We start from the raw sequence: 19,378 nt of genomic DNA, 5'->3' as shown, positions 1-19,378 counted from the left end.
TCTCATTGAACTACAACCCACAAAATTTAGGAACTTGGTCTTACGAGAACACAAATTTGAATTGCAGACGATTTCGCAAAGACAAAAATAATCCTTGAGCAGTTTTACCGGACATCTGTGCACTCGATGAAGTAGAATTGGCTTATTCGACTGACGCACTGATTTTCAAGTTTTAGATAAAGATAACATTAATGATCATTTATTACACATAAATATGTCTGACAATCTTTTTCAAGTATGGAAGCTTTTTGGCACACTAAAATTACAATTCACAGAAAAGGGGCCGGAGGATACAGGATCACCTCGCGAATGAGTTCAAACGGCCGAAGTCAGAATAAACAACATGGCCTCAGCCAGAAATTATAAACTATTCATAAAAAAAAAAACATTTTTAAGCTGCCAAGGCAGTACCAGTAGAGGGAGGAGGATCATTTTTGTCAGGAAATTCCCAGGCATTGGTGGGATTGTGAAGCGGACTAGGAACAGTCCAGCCGTCAGCAGCATCAGCAGGGTCTGGGGTAGTCGCAGTCTCCGCATTCTTCTTATCTGGCCACGGAGGAGAAATTGCCAAGGCTAGCCGAGAAAACTTGTCAGAGTGCGCCCGTCTAGGGGGAGCCGGAGACCGGCCAGAAGCCCGCCCAGGGGGGGAGCCGGGGACCAGCCAGAACCACCACGTGGTGGGAAAGTGGAGCGATGCCTCCAACCGCCATGACCACCGCTGGGAGAGCGGTGGCGGGGACCCTAAGAGCGCGGCGTGTGTGAATGGCGGCCAGAGGACTAGCGTCGAAAACGGCGACCGCGAGACGAGGAGGCATCGGCCAAAGCAACCGGAGGCACTCTGGCAATGGTGCAAGGAGCATTGCCCCAATGATTTAACAATTATATTTTACTACCTATACAACACTATCCGTACTACGAAATAAAAGTACTATGGGTTCAAATTAGGAGGCTATTAAAACGCCCTCCATGGCAGGGGCTCAACGGGCACAATGCAAGCAAATTCGCACGTGAGCAAAAGTCACTGGCCGAGCCCGTAACGCAGACCAAAAAACCTTGAACGCAAGAGTAAGTAGCCGTTTGAGATTCAAACTTGTGAATTATAAGCCTTATTGGGTGGAGATTATTTGGAAAAGCAGTTTCGGAAAGCTAAATTTAAAGAGTTTGACGAATTTACCAGCATACGATTTTCCCGTAGTGGGCATATATTTAAGCCCCTGTGAAGATTTGAAAGATTGACAATTAAGTTCTATACAATGATATGCCCACGGGATGCAGAACCATAATAATAATGGCAGAAGAGGCAAGGAAGTTTTCGAAAAAGAATGCATAATTTACCTTTTCTGTCTATATTTCTTGGTTACGGAGAGGTTTTGAAAATGCTTGGCTGTGCAGGAAATGGCGACCGATAGAACAGGTATCAAAGACGTTGCAGAGGATACATAAAGAAGAGCTAAAGTTGAGACTCTTACTTCACGGGTATGTGTACTTGGTTTTTCTCGATGCTTTCTGTTTGAAACAGTGTTTATGCTATTGAAACTTTATTTGGTTCAATTTTGAAGTACGGTATAGTGATCGTCTAAGCACTGCCACGATTTGTTTTTAAAGTAGCTTAGGGCATAAAATCTTGGCATATGTATTTTAAATGAACACTATAGACACTGTGAAAACTAAAAGATCTGCTCATCATCATAAATCTGTAATCCATTTTGCAATGTAGTTAGAGGTCGTTATGCACTCTGTATTCAGCCTTAACTATGGAAAATTGGCATGTCAACGCAAAAAAAAATTCATTCTGAACAAATGGGCCTGATTTGCTTTTATAGGCATCCACTCTACACTTTGCCAAATATCAACGCTATCTGGATTTGCATTTAAACTTACTTTGCTGGCTTTTTCGCATTGTACCCCATTTTTTAGAGAGTACTCTTTTCCTTCCTATCAAATTGATGCTGAAATATCCCCTGTTCTTCCGTACATTAGCTCTTCTAAAGGAGTCCTTGCTACTGTGTCAATAGAGAAGCAAAGTTCTGAGGTAAAATCAAGCTGATTTTGGTTTAACTAAACTTTGATCTTGTTTCACTAGAGGCAAAAAGTTCTAATGTACAAACAAGCAGATTTTGGCTGTGCTATATGTTCAATTGCTGAAATAAGCTTTACTGCAATTCAAGAACACTTTTGAAAAACTTGCAGCTGTTATCTCTTTCAGCAAAGTTTAAACCACTTAGCGGCAACTAGTTTTTAAGAAATATAGAGTTAACCAGCTCCAAGTCATTCATTAATCATCCAACAATGTTCCCAGAAGTATAAGCACCCCACAAGGTACAATTATTATTGAGTTGACACGTATGTCTTCCTCATCAAACATAGGTCAATTGACTCTTGTCTTGATTGTTGATCCGTTGCAGATTACTTTCTTTGAATATTGCTATGCATTCTTTTGTTCATCAGAGCCAACAAAAAAAACCATTGCTGCAATCTTAGCTAACAACATGCCATAATTATACTATCATGGTAGATCTATTGTAATGACTAATTTCAACATGTTAAAATTGTTTTTGGCAATGTTATTGTCTTTGCGGGTTTGGGTTTGGCTACATGTTTAGGTTGAGGTTCAATTTGGGTTCAAGTGTCACGGGGTTGGATCTAGCTCATGCCTAGGTTGAGCCTTCTTCCTTAGAATCTCCAACCATGTGCGGCACTAGCGATCACTACTTTTGATTCTCCCTTTGGTCTAGCCATTTTCATTCACTTAGACTACGCCTTACCCCCAAACTTCATCAAGTGTCCACACACTCAATTAGCTAAACATATGCCCTTGTAGAATAGAAGCACATGCCGAACCACCATGGTTTTGCTTCCTTTGTTGCACCACACATGCATCCTTGAGCCCTAGGCTCTACCCCTATTTAATCCATGCTAAAGACCTTCAATGTGTTCTCCTTAGCGTCCCCCATAAGACAACCTTACTTTAACATTGACCATATGTGATCTGAACTCTCTGAGTCTCTTGACCATCCTTCAACTCCATAATGCCACACCTTGAATGCCTAGAGCTATCACAACTCCCCTTGCTCAATTATGCCTGCTACCTAAGCTAAGCACTGCACCATTGCCTCAAGAAACACCACAACTCCCTTGCTGAACAATACATCCATACTAAGTGAATTAGACCTCTGAGTCCTCCGTTGATCACTACGCATACTGTCAAAGCATACTTGGCACTACCAAGGCACCTCGGAACATCCTAGAGTCCTCAAGTCCAATCTTGCATGCCACCTTAGCACGCTCCTGTCTTCACAATACTTCATCTCCTGTTGGTCTCCCCTAGCTCACCACGAACCTTGAAGCACCAACCCTGTCCTCCACAAAACTGATTACCACCTTAGCCAAACACTGAATCCAAACACCAAGCCTCGACTGTTTCAACCCCACATCTATGTCTACATGCCCTCGTTAGTGAACGCCTTGTTCTCATGCATCCACTGCACTCAAACCAACCCTTCATGCATACGTGAAATCCTACTCAACCCAGATTCCTTTGCCATGCATACCTACTTGAGTTCCAAACCTTGGCTCCATGATCCACCCAATTCCTTGGACTCTATACTCCATTTCCAACTTGGCTACACCACTATAGCTTTACTTATGAATCACTTCATCCAATTCAGTCATGCACCACAATTCTTCGTTACTTTCCATCTATCATGACTCACCTCTTCGAGCCATATGACACAATTGCCTCTTTAGTTGCTTGACACGAATCTACCTCATGGCTCGGCTTACCTTAAGCACTCTCTTGGAACACTATATCCTTATTGCCATACTGGACCACCACAACCCTTGAGATATCATCCCAATGCAAATCCCATCCACCAAGTAACATGGATGTGCACCCGGTGCCATACCCCTTCAATGCCACCTACATAGAATGTTGACTCTATAATACATCCCACACATAGCTCACCATAAGCCTCCAATGCTCCTACTTGGACAAACCATTTGCCTTCTACCACAGGACTAGGTACTCTACTTCCCTAGCTTTTAGACCTTAGACAACTCCTATTGAGTCATCATTGACATTGGCTCAGCTACTCTGCTTCACTAAGTTAGGGATTGTAATGTCCCTTACTTAATGTGACCATTAGGGTCAATATATTAGCCTATGACAAGAACTTCCATAGGCTAATGAAGTGATTAGGGAGCTCATTTGGCAGTATTTTCAGGAGTTACTATTTTTAGTAAGTCAGTAGGAGTCAAGTGATATGGAAACTTCTAGTGTTCGGTTTGGTGGATTTGGTTGAGCTCTTTTTGACGAGGTATTATACATGGTATTCTGAGTTTGACTCTTATATGATTTTAATGCCGAAGTTAATTTACTTTATTATAAAGTGATAATTAAATAGAAGACTTATCAATTAAGTCACTTTATTATAAAGTTGTTTTAAAATAGTGTTTCCCATTTATCCCATATTACTTATGCAAATGAAGTCGACTTCTTGGAGGACTTTATATTCTCTTGGCTGAAATGAGTTTGGTATGCTCGGATGATATTACTATTATGCTATTGGATTTCTGGGAAATCCAATTGTTAAGCTTGGAGGACAAAATCCCTCTTGGCTAGCATTCTCTTCATTGTTGAAAGACACAGTCAAGAGGATTATTGGGTGTTTTCATTTAGGAAACACAATGGGATTTATTGGTGATTTCACACATAATTTAAGAGCTCTGAAGTTCAGGTCATGCAACCATGAATAGTGTTTGCTATAGTGCGTGTGATTAGGTTCTTGCTATAGTGCACGTGAATAGTGGTTTTGCTATAGTACTGTGAATAGTGTTTTTGCTACCATGTGTGTGAATTGTGTTTTGCTACAGTGCACGTGAATAGTGTTTTTGCTACAGTATTGTGAATAGTGATTTTGCTACAATGTCGTGAATAGTGAAATTGCTACAGTGTCGTAAATAGTGTTGCTATAGTGCACGAGCAGTGTTGCATTGAGTTTCTTGTCCACTCTCGCTAATTAAAAGTAGGGACGCTGTCATTTCATTTGCAGATCACTACAACATTTACTTCTAGGTTCCTTCCATCATACTGTTCATTTTAGGCATTGTTATTGTTAAATATCTTTTAGAGCCTATAAGGCAATTGTATGTAAACATTTCTACTGCAAAATCAATATTTTATCAAAAAATAAGGAGGTTCTAGACTTTGTGTATTTATTGTTGTATGTTTGCTAAGTGTTTGTCAAATTGCCATGTTGAAAATAGCACTCTTATTGATAATACTTAGTAGCCTGCAAGTCTCCTCAAAAAAAAAAAAAAAGGGGTGGTTATTATAGTGGTATCAGAGCCTTTAAGTCCTGCCATCTAGTGGAGGCCTTACAGGGAATTTGGAACAACCAGATAAAGGGAAAAGTGTTTGATGAAATGTCAAAACACTAAAGTCAAAAATAAAATAGGTTAACAATGTATTTTTGAGCATGTGACAGAGGCCATTAACTTCTGCCATACCAGAGCAAGGCAACAAAGGTTCGGACTCACAGAGCAAGCAATCTAGTTCATCTGTGTAGGTGGACATAGAATCCAGTCATATAGACATAGAGGAGATATTCTTTGAACAAGACAGCAGTATGGGTGATTGAGATGACAAGAATTCAGGACTAGGCGAAGGGAGGAATGCTAGTCTAGATCAGGAGGAGGTAATGTTCAGACGGTTACTGGGTATGTTAGAGGAGGGGCAACATATACAATAGGAGTAAAATAGGCTAATGGATATGATTTTGCAACTTATGGCTAAATAGATAGGCGTCAATATTAATCCAAGTGATGCAAACAATGGAAATGGGGGCAATGATAATAATGGAGGTCAAGGCAACAACAATGGTCCTAAGAATATTATTAATGGTAATAATAATGAACATGGAAACAATGGGAATGAGGCTAATAACTTTAGACATGTTGCATACGTAGCTCGGATAGCGAGCTCGAGACCTCATCTACCCACATTCCCACCCAGAGATCCTATTCAACCAATAAACGAACTACAGGTTACTGAGTTACAGGGTCAGTTTAGGAGGGACCGAGAGACTAGTGGGCTAGAGTTTCATGCAGATATTTCCCTCAGAGATTATATGGACTTGAGGATGAGACACATGCCTAGAGCAAGAGGGAGAATTCAAAACATTGAGCTTAGAAAGAAAGTTGGAAAACTTTCTTTACCTTATTATGATGCTTCAGGGAAGATGACTGCACGAGCTTGGGTACAAAAGGTAGATACATACTTCTAGCTGAATCCTATGCTTGAGGAGGAGGCTATCAAGTATGCGACTATTCATTTGGATGGTCTAGTACATGAGTTGTGGCACCATGGCATGGTAACCTTGGGGCATAATCAGATCACATCTTATGAGGAGTTCATTGAGAGACTCATAGAGAGATTTGATACCAAAGATCCCGAGTTACCATTTAAAGAGTTGGCACAACTCAAGTAGTGGGGATTAGTTTAGACGTATATTAGTGAATTTTAGAGGTTAGCTGTGTTGGTTATAGATATTTTAGAGAGGAGATTAGTAGTGCTATTTATGGATGGACTCTCAGATCCCTTGAGGGGTTGGGTCAAGGGGCATGACCTAGCTACATTACAGGAGGCTACTAAGAAGGCTCGTGACTTAGCACTTCTTTTAAGAGAAGATTTCAGCCTAGGGATTCACATACGAAGAAGGATAAGGTTAAGGACAAAAAGCCTTTTTACCAGGATGCATAGCCAAAAGGGGATGATAGGAAGTTGGATAATGGCACCCTGAATGAATTGAGGAGGAATAAGTTGTGTTTTCATTATAGAGAGCCTTGTGACTTATTGATAAGTGCCCTCTCAAGGCTAAGGCAAATCAAATGTAGTATTTTTCAGCAGAGAGGAGTCACAATCAGAGGGGGAGGATCAACACTCAGATTCGGACGAGAGTAGCACTCTGAAGGGGAGCAACATTCTTAAGGATGATAGGTCGTTGGCACGATTGATGGGGGCTCAAAAGGTGATCACATTTAGGGTCAGGGGTACTATCCAAGGGTAGAAAGTGATCTCTCTCATTGACATTGGGGCTACACATAACTTCATTGATGCATGGTTGGTAGCCATGAGATGTTTATAGACCGAGGAGCATTCTGGGTTTAGAGTCATGGTAGCTAATGGTGACAAATTATTATGCACTCGAAAGATATCTAATCTTCACATCAAGTTTGGAGATGGCTATGAGTTGGAGGATGAGTTCTATGTAGTAGACATGGGAGACTATGATGTCATCCTTGACAAGACATGGCCTCTCTAGTTGAGTTCACACTCAACCTAGCAAAATTGGAGATGAGATTCCAGCATGAGGGCAGAACTGTTGTACTTAGAGGAATTTTGGATGGGAGTTGTAGAGTAGTCTCCTTAAAGAGAATGCAGAGAGTTTTTTTGCACAATGACATAGAGTGGGCAGCAGAATGTTTCATTATGACAGCTCCATAGGAGCCACAGGTAAAGAGTCATCCACTATATATCCAGGAGATACTTGACAGGCACGCCAAAGTATTTGGCAATATTCTGCATGGGGTTCCTCCTAACAGGGGGATACAACATGTAATTGAGCTCGAGGAGGGAGCCAAACTAGTCATGATTACTCCCTATCATCATCCTAATAAACACAAGGATGAGATAGAGAAGGCACTTAAGGATCTATTGGAGATGGGGCACATTAGGCCTAGCAAAAGCCCTTTAGCTTCAACAGTAGTTCTAGTGAAGAAGAAGGATGGGACGATGCACATGTACATCGATTACAAGGCACTGAATAAGAAAACTATTAAAAATAGGTATCCATTCCTAGGATTGATGAGCTGATTGGTGAGTTGCATGGTGCACGCTTCTTCACCAAAATCGATTTACAATCTGGATATTACCAAATCAAGATGAGAGCAGAGGACATTGAGAGGAAAACATTACAATGTCACTATGGACACTTCGAGTTTATGGCTATGCCATTTGGGCTAACCAATGCACCTGCCACATTTTAGAGTTGTATGAACTAGGTGTTCAAGGGGTAGTTGAGGAGATTCTTCTTGATCTTTTTTGATGACATCTTGGTCTTCATTAAGACCTGGGAGGAGCACTTGCAGCATTTGGATGAGGTGTTATCTGTTCTGGAGAGAGTCTGTGTATGCCAAGAAATCAAAATGCAAGTTTGGCATGACCAAGCTCTTATACCTTGGGCATATCATTATGCAAATGGTGTTCGGGTTGATCCCAAAAAGATTGGAGCTATTGTGGATTGACCTACTCCCACAAACCTCACACAACTTTAGGGGTTCTTTGGTTTATGTGGTTTTTACAGAAGGTTTGTTAGAGGATTCTCATAGATTGCCACACCTATGACAAATCTCACCAAGAAAGGAGCCTTCAGATGGATAGAGGCAGCGCAGAGATGTTTTGACCACTTCAAACAGGTAATGTCATCTTGTCTAGTTCTAGCTCTACCGGATTTTACGAGACCATTTGAGCTTCAGTGTGATGCTTCAAGAGATGGGATAGGCGCAGTATTGATGCAAGAGAAACACCCCATTGCATTCGAGAGTACGAAGCTTTGAGGAGTTGAGAGGAGCTATTCTATCTACGACAAGAAAATGTTGGCCATAATGCATGCGTTGGCCAAATTTCGATCTTATTTGGTTGGTGGGCGTTTTGTGATCAAGACTGATCACAATAGTATTAAATACTTCATGGGCCAACGTGATCTTAATAACCGACAGTAGAAATGGGTTACCAAATTGCAAGCCTATGACTTTGACATAGAGTTTGTCAAAGGTAAGAAAAATGTGGTGGGCAACACTTTATCTCAGAGACCTCACTTATGTGCTTTAGCATAAATTTCAGGAGATCGGAAAGATCATATTTCAGCAGAGTATGTAGGAGATGATTGGGCTTTTGGGATAGTTGTAGGCTCCCTTCAATATGATAGGTATGCGGTGTTGATGGGTTAATCAGATTTCAGAACAGGATTTATTTCAATTCCTACATCACAATTTAGAGAGGAGATCTTGAGGGCATTTCATAATGCGCCTACAACTGGACATCCTAGGGTCTTCAAAACATATAGGTAGATCTGTGAGAGATTCACCTAGAGGCGACTCAAGGATGACATGGATAGATATGTAAGGGAGTGCATGGTGTGTCAGCAGAATAAGGGAGAGCACATTTTTCCTACAAGATTGCTTCAGCCCTTGCCCATTTCTAAGAGGAAATGGGAAATTATTTTGATGGATTTCATCACCGGGTTACCACGAGTGCAAGGGAGAGATTGCATCTATGTGATGATAGATTGCTTGACGAAATTCGCTCACTTCTTTGCTATTCTATCCACTTACACAACAACACAGGTGGCAGATCTTTTCTTCAGAGATATTCAGGTTACATGGGCTGTCTAGATTCATAGTCAATGATCGAGATAGTAAATTTATGAGTGTTTTTTGGCAGAAATTTTTTATAGGTTGTGTGGTATAGATCTTACACCTAGCACTAGTTACCATCTGTAGACAGATGTGCAGATCAAGATTGTGAATAAAATGGGTGGAGGGATATTTGAGAAACTATGTGAGTGCACAACAAAGAGTTTGGGTCAGATGGCTGCATATGGGAGAGTACTATTATAATACCACTTATTATATGTCCATCAAGATGACTCCTTTCATGGGATTGCATGGTTATGAAGCACCTAGCTTCATCGATTTAGTTTTGGGGGACAACAGAGTGCCCAAAACAAAAGACTTATTGCAGGATAGTCAGGATATCCTGAAAGTGCTCGAGGAGAACATACAACAGGCTTAGAATCAACAAAAGTTGTATGCTGATCAACACAGGGTAGAGTGTAGTTTTGAGGTAGGGGATATGGTTTACTTGAGGCTACAATCATCGCTCAAGAAGAGCGAAGCTGAGAAGCTAAAGCCTAGGTTTTATGGCCCCTATGATTCGCAAAGTGGGCAAGGTCACTTATGAGATTGAGCTTCTGGTGGGTTGTCAAGTACATAATGTGTTTCATGTGTATAGACTTAAGAAAGCCATTGGGCAACGAATTGTGCTTCTACAAATTTGCCACCGTTGGATGAGGAGGGTAATATTGTGTTGGTTCCTAAAGCTATTCTGGATACCAGAGAGGACTCTTAGGAACAGGGTAGTTAAGGAATACTTGGTTAAGTGGAGAAACCTGCTAGAGGAGGTATTGCTACTTGGGAAAAAGAGCAGGTATTGCAACATCAAGAACTGGGATTACTTGAGGACAAGCAATTTCAAGGGGGGTAGACTATAATGTCCCTTACTTAATGTGACCATCGTGGTCAATAGATTAACCTATGATAGGAGCTTTCGTAGGCTAATGAAGTGATTCGGGAGCTCATTTGGCAGCATTTTCAAGAGTTACTAGTTTTAGTAAGTCAGTGGAAGTCAAGTGATATAGAAACTTCCAGTGTTTGGCTTGGTGGATTTGGTTGAGCTCTTTCCAACGAGGTATCATACATGGTATTCTGAGTTCGCTTTTATATGATTTTAATGTCGAAGTTAATTTGCTTTATTATGAAGTGATAATTAATTAAAAGACTAATCAAATAAGTTAATTAATTATAAAGTTGTTTTAAAAAGGTGTTTCCCATTTATCCCACATTGCTAATGCAAATGAAGTCGACATCTTGGAGGACTTTATATTCTCTTGGCTGAAATGAGTTTGGTATGCTTGGATGATATTACTATTATGCTATTGGATTTCTAGGAAATCTAATTGTGGAGCTTGGAGGACAAAATCCCTCTTTGCTAGCATTCTCTTCGCTATTAAAAGACACAGTCAAGAGGATTATCGGGTGTTTTCATTTAGGAAATACAGTGGAATTTATTGGTGATTTCACACATAATTTAAGAGCTCCGAAGTTCAGGTCATGTAGCCATGAATAGTGTTTGCTATAGTGCGTGTGAATAGTGTTCTTGCTACAATGCGCGTGAATAGTTTTTTGCTAGCATTCTCTTCGCTATTAAAAGACACAGTCAAGAGGATTATCAGGTGTTTTCATTCAGGAAATACAGTGGGATTTATTGGTGATTTCACACATAATTTAAGAGCTCCGAAGTTCAGGTCATGTAGCCATGAATAGTGTTTGCTACAATGTGTGTGAATAGTGTTCTTGCTACAATGCGCGTGAATAGTCTTTTGTTACAATACCGTGAATAGTGTTTTTGCTAGAGTGCGCATGAAAAATGTTTTGCTATAGTGCGTGTGAATAGTGTTTTGCTATAGTACCATGAATAGTGATTTTACTATAGTGTCGTGAATAGTGAAATTGCTACAATGTCGTGAATAGTGCTACTACAGTGCACAAATAGTGTTGCATTGAGTTTCTTGTCCACTCTCGCCAGTTAAAGGTTGAGACACTGTCATTTCATCTGTAGATCACTACAACATTTACTTCCAAGTTCCTTCCATCATACTGTTCATTTTAGGCATTGTTATTGTTAAATACAAGTCTGAATATTTGTTGCAACCTATAAGGCAATTGTATGTAAACATTTCTATTGCAAAATCAATATTTTATGAGCAAATAAGGAGGTTCTAGACTTTTCTTGTTTATTGTTGTATGTTTGCTAAGTGTTTGTCAAAATGCCATGTTGAAAATAGCACTTGAATTGATAATACTTGGTAGTTTGCAAGTCTCCTCAAAAAAAAAGGGGTGGTTATTATAGGGACCCCTACATTGCCACGAAACCTCACCCTAGTATGATAAGATGGAGCTACTCTTCATCACTCCTAGAACTATCTGTCACCTCTATCTCATCTGGAGACTAGAGGGTAGGACTACTTTTCGTTGTCCCTCTTGAGAGAAGTTGGCTACCAAACTTGCCCTTGATGCAATTCGGCACTTACCCTCCGCGGTTACACCTCAGCTCAGCTCCATGCCTGATCTACACCACAACTATGCTAGTGGGAACATCACATAGCACAACTCCAAGTTACACCTCAAACTTGGTTCTATATCGTGCCTAAACCATAATTATGCTAGAGGGAACAACTTGTAACACAATCCCATTCCATACACCTCGGATCCATCCCAAGTCAAGATCCTATGCCACAATTATGCATGCCCAGCACATGACATAGCCCCATTACATACACCTCGGATCGACATAAGGCCTCACCTACAATACAGTTGTCTGCATCCAACTTTGCAACTCAAGCCCATCGGATACTCCTTAGCTTGGCATCACCTAGCTTTTCCACACAGGTCCATAGCCTTAGAGTTTCATCTTATGAATCAATAGCTCCTTATATCCCCCTCCACTCTAAAATAGGTGATGTCATCGACATCGACAACCACTACCACAACCTATTGCAAGGATCTACAAATGCTTCTATGTACCAAACACTGACTGTCATCCACACCTTTACACACCTCTGCACCCTTTCTATTTCCACAACATAATTGATTTTGTCAGCACCCCAAATACTGACCCACTTGTATGAATCCCCTCCATATCTCACTTCCATTGAACTGGCCCTACCAAATGACACCCTGAAAACTTCACACCAAATGCTTCATCTCTACATTGCCACCTTATGTCATCCACTGACAACCCAAATTTTGTCTTCCACCTTCAACTTCCTAAGGAACCATTCCTGACATCCACTAAAAGACATGCTTGACATATCCCAGATTTACAAGCCCCAAACTGCTTTCCCAAGTTCGTATGTTCAACCTTTTGCCTCTCTGACTTCTTGTTGTCCCCTTTGTCTGCCTACTGAAGAACCCTTTGGCGTGCCCTGCACCCAACTCACTTCTAACATTGCAACCCAAAGCAACCACCAACACTCGTCTACCAATTCACCTCTAGAACGTTGTACAACCCCTAGTACTTAACACAAGCCTTACTCAGATCATGCACTTGACATAATCCTACACCAAAGTGCACCTAACAGCTCCCAAATCCACTTTTCCAAGTCATCATGTTTAACCTCGGCACTAGGCCTTTCGCTGTGCCACTTTGCCTGACTATTTACCAACCCTCGACATGCCTTGCATCCACTTGTCCTCAACACATCAACATAGAAGGCACCCAACTTTTGTCCACCATTACACCTCCAAAACCATGTGACTTCTCACTGATTGCTTTTTGTCCTCGGATTCAACCCATACATCTGCAACCCGCAACCCTACACCTCTTTGCACTCACTCAGCAGCCCAAACTTTACACCTTAGATGATGCATTTCACATCAACCTACACCACAGGATATCACATCGCCCAAACTCATTGACTCATGACACTGCTGCCTAGACTGCTCGCGTAGCTTCCAAGACCACCTGCCACACCATCAACACCTACAAGATGTTGCAATATGATTATGTTACCAGATTTGTAGATTGGGGTTTAGACATAGGTTTATGTTTCAACTTGGGTTCATTCAATTTTTGAACCTGGGTGCCTGAGCAACAACCTAGACAAAGTTGGGTGAATTTGGATGTTACCCTTATTTTGTCCTTCTTGCCTTATTTATTCATTTCATATCATTGTTTCCATACAAAATTTACGTTCTTACTATTTTTCTCCCTTCTGAATGGCTTTGAAGGTTGTTAGTTTAGATGCTATAGTTCTAGAACTTGCCCAAGTCTCTATCAACTCTTGCACTTGACACAGATGTATCTGGTAGAAGTGGCAATCTAATGAAGTCAAACAAAATTTTAATGAAGATGATGTGAGTTTTATACATGGATTATAATGTGAACTTTTGTATTGAATATTATTGTTTTTAATGTTATGGATATGATATTATGAAGTATTTAAATTTTTATTTATTTACAATTATATATTTATGAATATTCATCTTCTTACAATTATACACTTATAATTATATTTTATAACTTTGATGTTGAAAATATATATAGTGTATGTGTAGATATATTTGTGTGGGGATGTAGGTGCACGAAGGAAAAATGTTACTCTATCTTCATATCCATATCACATGACTAACAACTGAATTTTTTTTATAAAGAAAAACATTTTATATTTAAAAAGTGTTATAACTTAAAAATTCCTTTAAAAAGTAATTAATCTTAGAAAGGAAGAACTACAAGCACCATGGTAGAATTGCACCAAACAACCAGATTGAGAGAATGTTAACAAATAACTAATAGTCCTAGTTTTTTTGATATTTAAGATGAAATAGCAGACTCACTCAGTTCTGTAGAGACTAGATAGACCATATTTCCAAAAAAGAAAAATATTCAGGAATCAGAATAGTTTAAAGGAGAAATAATAAGTTTGGTCCTACCAAAAGCATGTGCAAATCATTAGAGATGAAGGAAATGAAAATCATGTCTTTGGTCTTAACTTATATCCTGTGCAAATTTCACGGTACAGTTCTCTGCCCTGTTTGAGATTAAGGTGTTGTGTGGCCTTCTGTGTTTCACTTCCAGCTTATGGCTCCTCCTCTTTGATATCCAACTTATATGTTCCGTCATTGGCATTAAAGTTCTTAAATAACATTGGGCTTTTTGGGGTGTTGTAAGACTAAAATAGTTGTTGGGTCTTCCATTGTGCTTGATCAGCACATGGAATTATTTGTATACATTTGGACAAGGTGATATCTTAGCATTGCCTTAGGATTGAATTACAAGTCTTCTTTGTGCTTATTAAGACATCAGACGATGCTCTTTTGGCATGTCTTTGATGACATGCAGTTTTCTGAGGGCAGATTAATCATTAAAGTGATGGTGTTTGGAGCTCACTAATGTTTCAATGATTCCTAAGACCGTTATTAATGTTGGCTAAAGCAATGTCAATAATGGTTTCTTTGGAATTTGGAGATATGCAGATTTGCTAAATGATCTTCAACAGTGTTGTTGCTGGGTACATGACTGGGGGTAACAGTTTCCACGAGGTTTTTAGCTTTAATATCAAGCATATAATGGGCTTCATGTCTACGAGGAATTGGGCTGTAAATTGTTATTTATCTATCCAAAGTGAAGAGGGATGGGAATCCTGGTAGTTGTTCTGGTAGTGAAGGAAATAATGTGCTGCAAAATAATCAATTTTTTATGGTAAAGGTCATGTTTGAAATGTGTCAATGATAGATGATGCTCCTAGTGTATTTTATGTGCAGGTCAGATCCAAGGATGGAGTTTCCTATACATTTAAATTACTTTTTCCTTTAATACAATTGGCTTCTATTCAGACTATTGATAACTCTTAGCTTGCCTGAGTTTAATATCATCCAACCAATAGCATTTGCATGAAAGTTCGTTGCACCAAATTTCAAATACAAAAAGGGATTTATATCTTAGATTAAAGTCCACTACCTATAACATGACCTTTTCTTAGGGAATAGTATATTTTCTGTATATGATCTGTGTGCAAATAATCATGCAGACTTTTATAAATTATCCATGCCGGAGCATATCTGTAATTTAACAAGTTGGTAATATTAATATAACTCCACTTATATTTGCCCCTCACAAATAATGATGCGAACATGCATTTAGGAAAGCGACATACTGCTGTCCAGGACAATGCAATCAATGTAAATCAGATTTTTTTTCTTTGGCATGAGATTTCTCTGTGTTGGTGGAGAAATGCACCTAAGTTCCAATTACACCTACTTTGGAGTAGTTGTTGCCAATTTGGACCATAGCCATTCCAATTAATTGATGAAGAGGATTGCAGTCCACAATAGGATCCTTGATATGATGTTATAGAGTGGCTGTTGTGAATTTGGTGTTAAGAAAAGTACCACAACAGAAGTGTGATATATGTATAATAAGGGAAAATAAAACAGAATGACAGAGCAATGAACAGAGAAAGAGTAGTAACAAAGTATATAAAGTGCAAACAGAGTCAATCTGAGAATAGGCATAACTCAACTCGATAAATTGATTAATTTCTTATTAGTATTCCATTACCAGCATTCTTCTACAACATTTACCATTTACAAGAGATACATATGACGTAAATACATATGCCAATAAACAGGGCACCAAAAACTAATTCAATATACATAGTAGGGTGCTAATATCTATAAGCTTCATAAAATCAAATTTTATAATAAATGTTTGAACTATCAGTAGACAACTCTCACGTCAGTTAACACAACTGAAAACTAACCTAACATTTACTATTAACTTCATTATCTTCATACATGTATAACATTTGGACCATGGCATTCCAATTAATTGATGAAATGGATTGCAATCCACAATAGGATCCTCAATTGGCCCTTTTTTGAACTTGAGAGTTTCAGCAATCAAAGTAATAAGTGGGAGTACAATGTCATTGTGATTGAGTCTATTAAAGAGTACTTAAGTCAAATTGGCTATCCTTAAAAGGAAATTGAGTTAAAATCACTGTAATATATAGAACACCTATTCTGAATGACTAAATAGGATAGTCCAAACTTATATACAATAATATAATATCAGACGATTAAATTATGTTCACTTTTTACAAATTTTATGAGTATGATATTTTCGTAGATTGTGAGGATATTTAAGGCACTGGGTTGAGTGCTTGTCAAGATTTTATAGATTAAGATGTTATACAGTGGTATGCCCATAGGATGAATAATGGTAATAACTCAAGGAAAATGGAGGATGACTACATTATCTATTCATGGATGGTATGTTACAAGATAACTGAGATACATAGGATGTAGGGACTGCCATTTAACTCTCTACATTGACAGCTTGGTGCTCTCTAGTCCCAGTCTCGAGCTGTTAATTATAATATTTAGGGATATTGTACAGCAAGGCCCTGCTTAATTGTTATCCTCTCAATTTTTTTAATTTTATTTTTAGTATAGGGATAAACTCTACAATCCACAATATAATATCAAGAGATACAACAGCCACAGGTTTTTCTCTTGACAAAGACTCTGCGTATTGTTTACAGCATCATGGGATATTTCACTTCTACAAACCAGGATTTATAGTTCCCCTTACAGAGAAAATACAATAGCATTGTAAACATAGGTTTTTTATTGGAAATAGTCTCAATTATGGTTGCACGCCCTGGCATGCTGGTGGTAGATGCTGAAGCGTGAAGTTGTGGGGATGTAGATATGGATTTGGGTGCCCTATGGATGCTTTGCATTAGCATATCCTTGACACTCAGATGCACTATGGATACGTAACACCTCCACAAGCATCTGCGGGTAAAGGAATGAGAAAATCTAAATTTTTGACCCAAAAATTGAGTTAACATGTTAAAATGTGTGCTTCATAACACATTTTATCTTCTTCTTTTTTTTCTTAAACCTTAAAATTGGAGGTAGCTTCCATGAAGGACCTCTTGAGTCCTTCACTGACTTTTTTTTAGAGATTCTCATTAATTTTTTCAATCTGGAAAGAAATTTGTCATGTTTTTTTTCATTTATTTCAAGAAGAAAAAAAAAGTTTAGCTATCTATTTTAATATTTTTGTATAATTTTTTTGCACCTGTATGCTTGATGTACATAGTTTTCTTCTAATTTAACATTATTTATTTTGTTACTATAGAAATAAATTTGATTGCATTGTGCAGGAATGGCTCCCAGTAAGGGGAGGGAAGGAGCCATACATTTGCCAAGTACCATCAAGGAATCCCAGAGAAAGGAAGACATGCATTTCATCAATAGTCTTTCTAAACCCATGAACTATTGGGTATAACTTCAATGCCCTAAAGACTTCAAAACCATGCTAGAGAATGCAACAAAAGTAGAGGAGACCTTGATTAACAATGAAGATCTTAAAATATCGAAGGATGGAAAGGGTTTATGATGTAACTTTCCACATTCAAATGATTCCACCAATCATCCAATGATAAAAAAAATCTTGGTAGAGAAACAATAATAAGAACATGGTGAATGATGGGGTTGTAGAGGCAAATAATTAAACCACAGCCTTATTTTCCAAATTAGTCATCTTCCAGCATCAATAACTCTAGCAGTTCTACCAACCAAGGTGTCCAGTGATAGGAAGATCTTAAAATATCAAAGAATGGAAAGGGTTTATGATGTAACTTTTCACATTCAAATGACTCCGCCAATCATCTAATGATAAAAAAATCTTTGTGGAGAAACAATAATAAGAACATGGTGAATGATGGGGTTGTAGAGGCAAATAACATTAAACTACAACCTTACCACTTTACAAATTAGTCATCTTCCAACGTCAATAACTCTAGCTAACTCTAGCACATCTTCTAGCCAAGGTGTTTAGTGATAGAAAAACCATCGTCCATATTATAGATGAAATAACACTCCTCCATCCATGTTAAATACTACAAGTCGACAAGTCTCATACAATGAAGCCCCTCACCAAAGGGATATAGGTCTAGGAATCTGCCAAAACTATATACTCCCATAGTTGAAACATAGAAAGGGCCTAACAATTCTTGGCTAATGAGCTCAATACACTTCTAGAAGCTAGACTGTACGAGTTGCAAATCTAATCATCATGGTGGAACAAAAACAACTTCTATGCATACGATCGAAATCGAGGACACCTCACTAATAATTGTTTTTTATCTAAAAGGTGCCTAAAGATAAAAGATCTAAACTAGATCCATCAAGCAAGATATGAATATTTGTTGGATGCAATGAGTCTTCAGACGCCCACATGATCTAGATTCAAGGGCATTAACAAATTGAGATCGGCAAGGATGCATCTTTTGAATAGAAAGTAGCTTTCAAAAGATCAAAAGCATCTTCCATGGAGATAGACAACAAAGAACAACCTCAGGGCATGGATATTTATCCAAATCATTCTCCTAAAATTCAAAGGGGGTATACTAAACCAGAAGAGACTTTTGATCCAACTAATCCCATAGAACCAACTAATGGGCCAAGCAATATTTTTATAGGTAGAAAGAGGCCTCTATGGGCTAGACAAGCTATGCAAGAGGCAAAAAATTATGCAGCTCCTCATGGCACTTTTAGAGAAAGCAAGAGACCACGACGATGTCTAAAATATGTGGCATTAACATGAATCATATCATTGATTCTGAGCCTTTTAGTTTTGAGGAGTTATCCAGTCAAAGCAAGTGTGGAGAGATGCTACGTTAGATTTATATTAGTCAATCATCAAGAATGAATATCAATCTATCACCAAGGCCCAAAGAAGATTCATGTGTCTTCCAAGTCGCTTTTCAAGATCAAGCATGAAATCGATGGAAGTATTGAGAAGTACAAAGCACAATTTGTGGCAAGATGTTTCTCTCAAAATGAGGGAATAGATTATGAGGAAAAGTTCTCTCATTGCTCATTACATGTTTATCAGGACTATTATATCTATTGCATCAACTAAACTACAAGAACTAAATGAAATGGATGTAAAAACTACATCTCT

The 19,378-nt window shown here is 38.8% G+C and overlaps 1 long non-coding RNA gene across 1 annotated transcript; it reads left to right on the top strand.

The window, feature by feature from the left end:
- The first annotated feature begins 968 nt into the window (after positions 1-968).
- Positions 969-17,897, top strand: LOC149560546 (uncharacterized). Its single transcript, XR_016363354.1, has 3 exons — positions 969-1,065; positions 1,393-1,476; positions 17,574-17,897. It is a non-coding gene; the product is annotated as an uncharacterized LOC149560546 (long non-coding RNA).
- The last annotated feature ends 1,481 nt before the right edge of the window (positions 17,898-19,378 follow it).

This window comes from Cupressus sempervirens, chromosome 4 (assembly GCF_028749045.1).
Source record: "Cupressus sempervirens isolate cs-2001-9-10 chromosome 4, ASM2874904v1, whole genome shotgun sequence".
NCBI classification, from domain to species: Eukaryota; Viridiplantae; Streptophyta; class Pinopsida; order Cupressales; family Cupressaceae; genus Cupressus; species Cupressus sempervirens.
The sequence above is the reverse complement of the archived record's forward strand: the minus strand, read 5'-3'. Positions and strand labels throughout refer to the sequence as shown.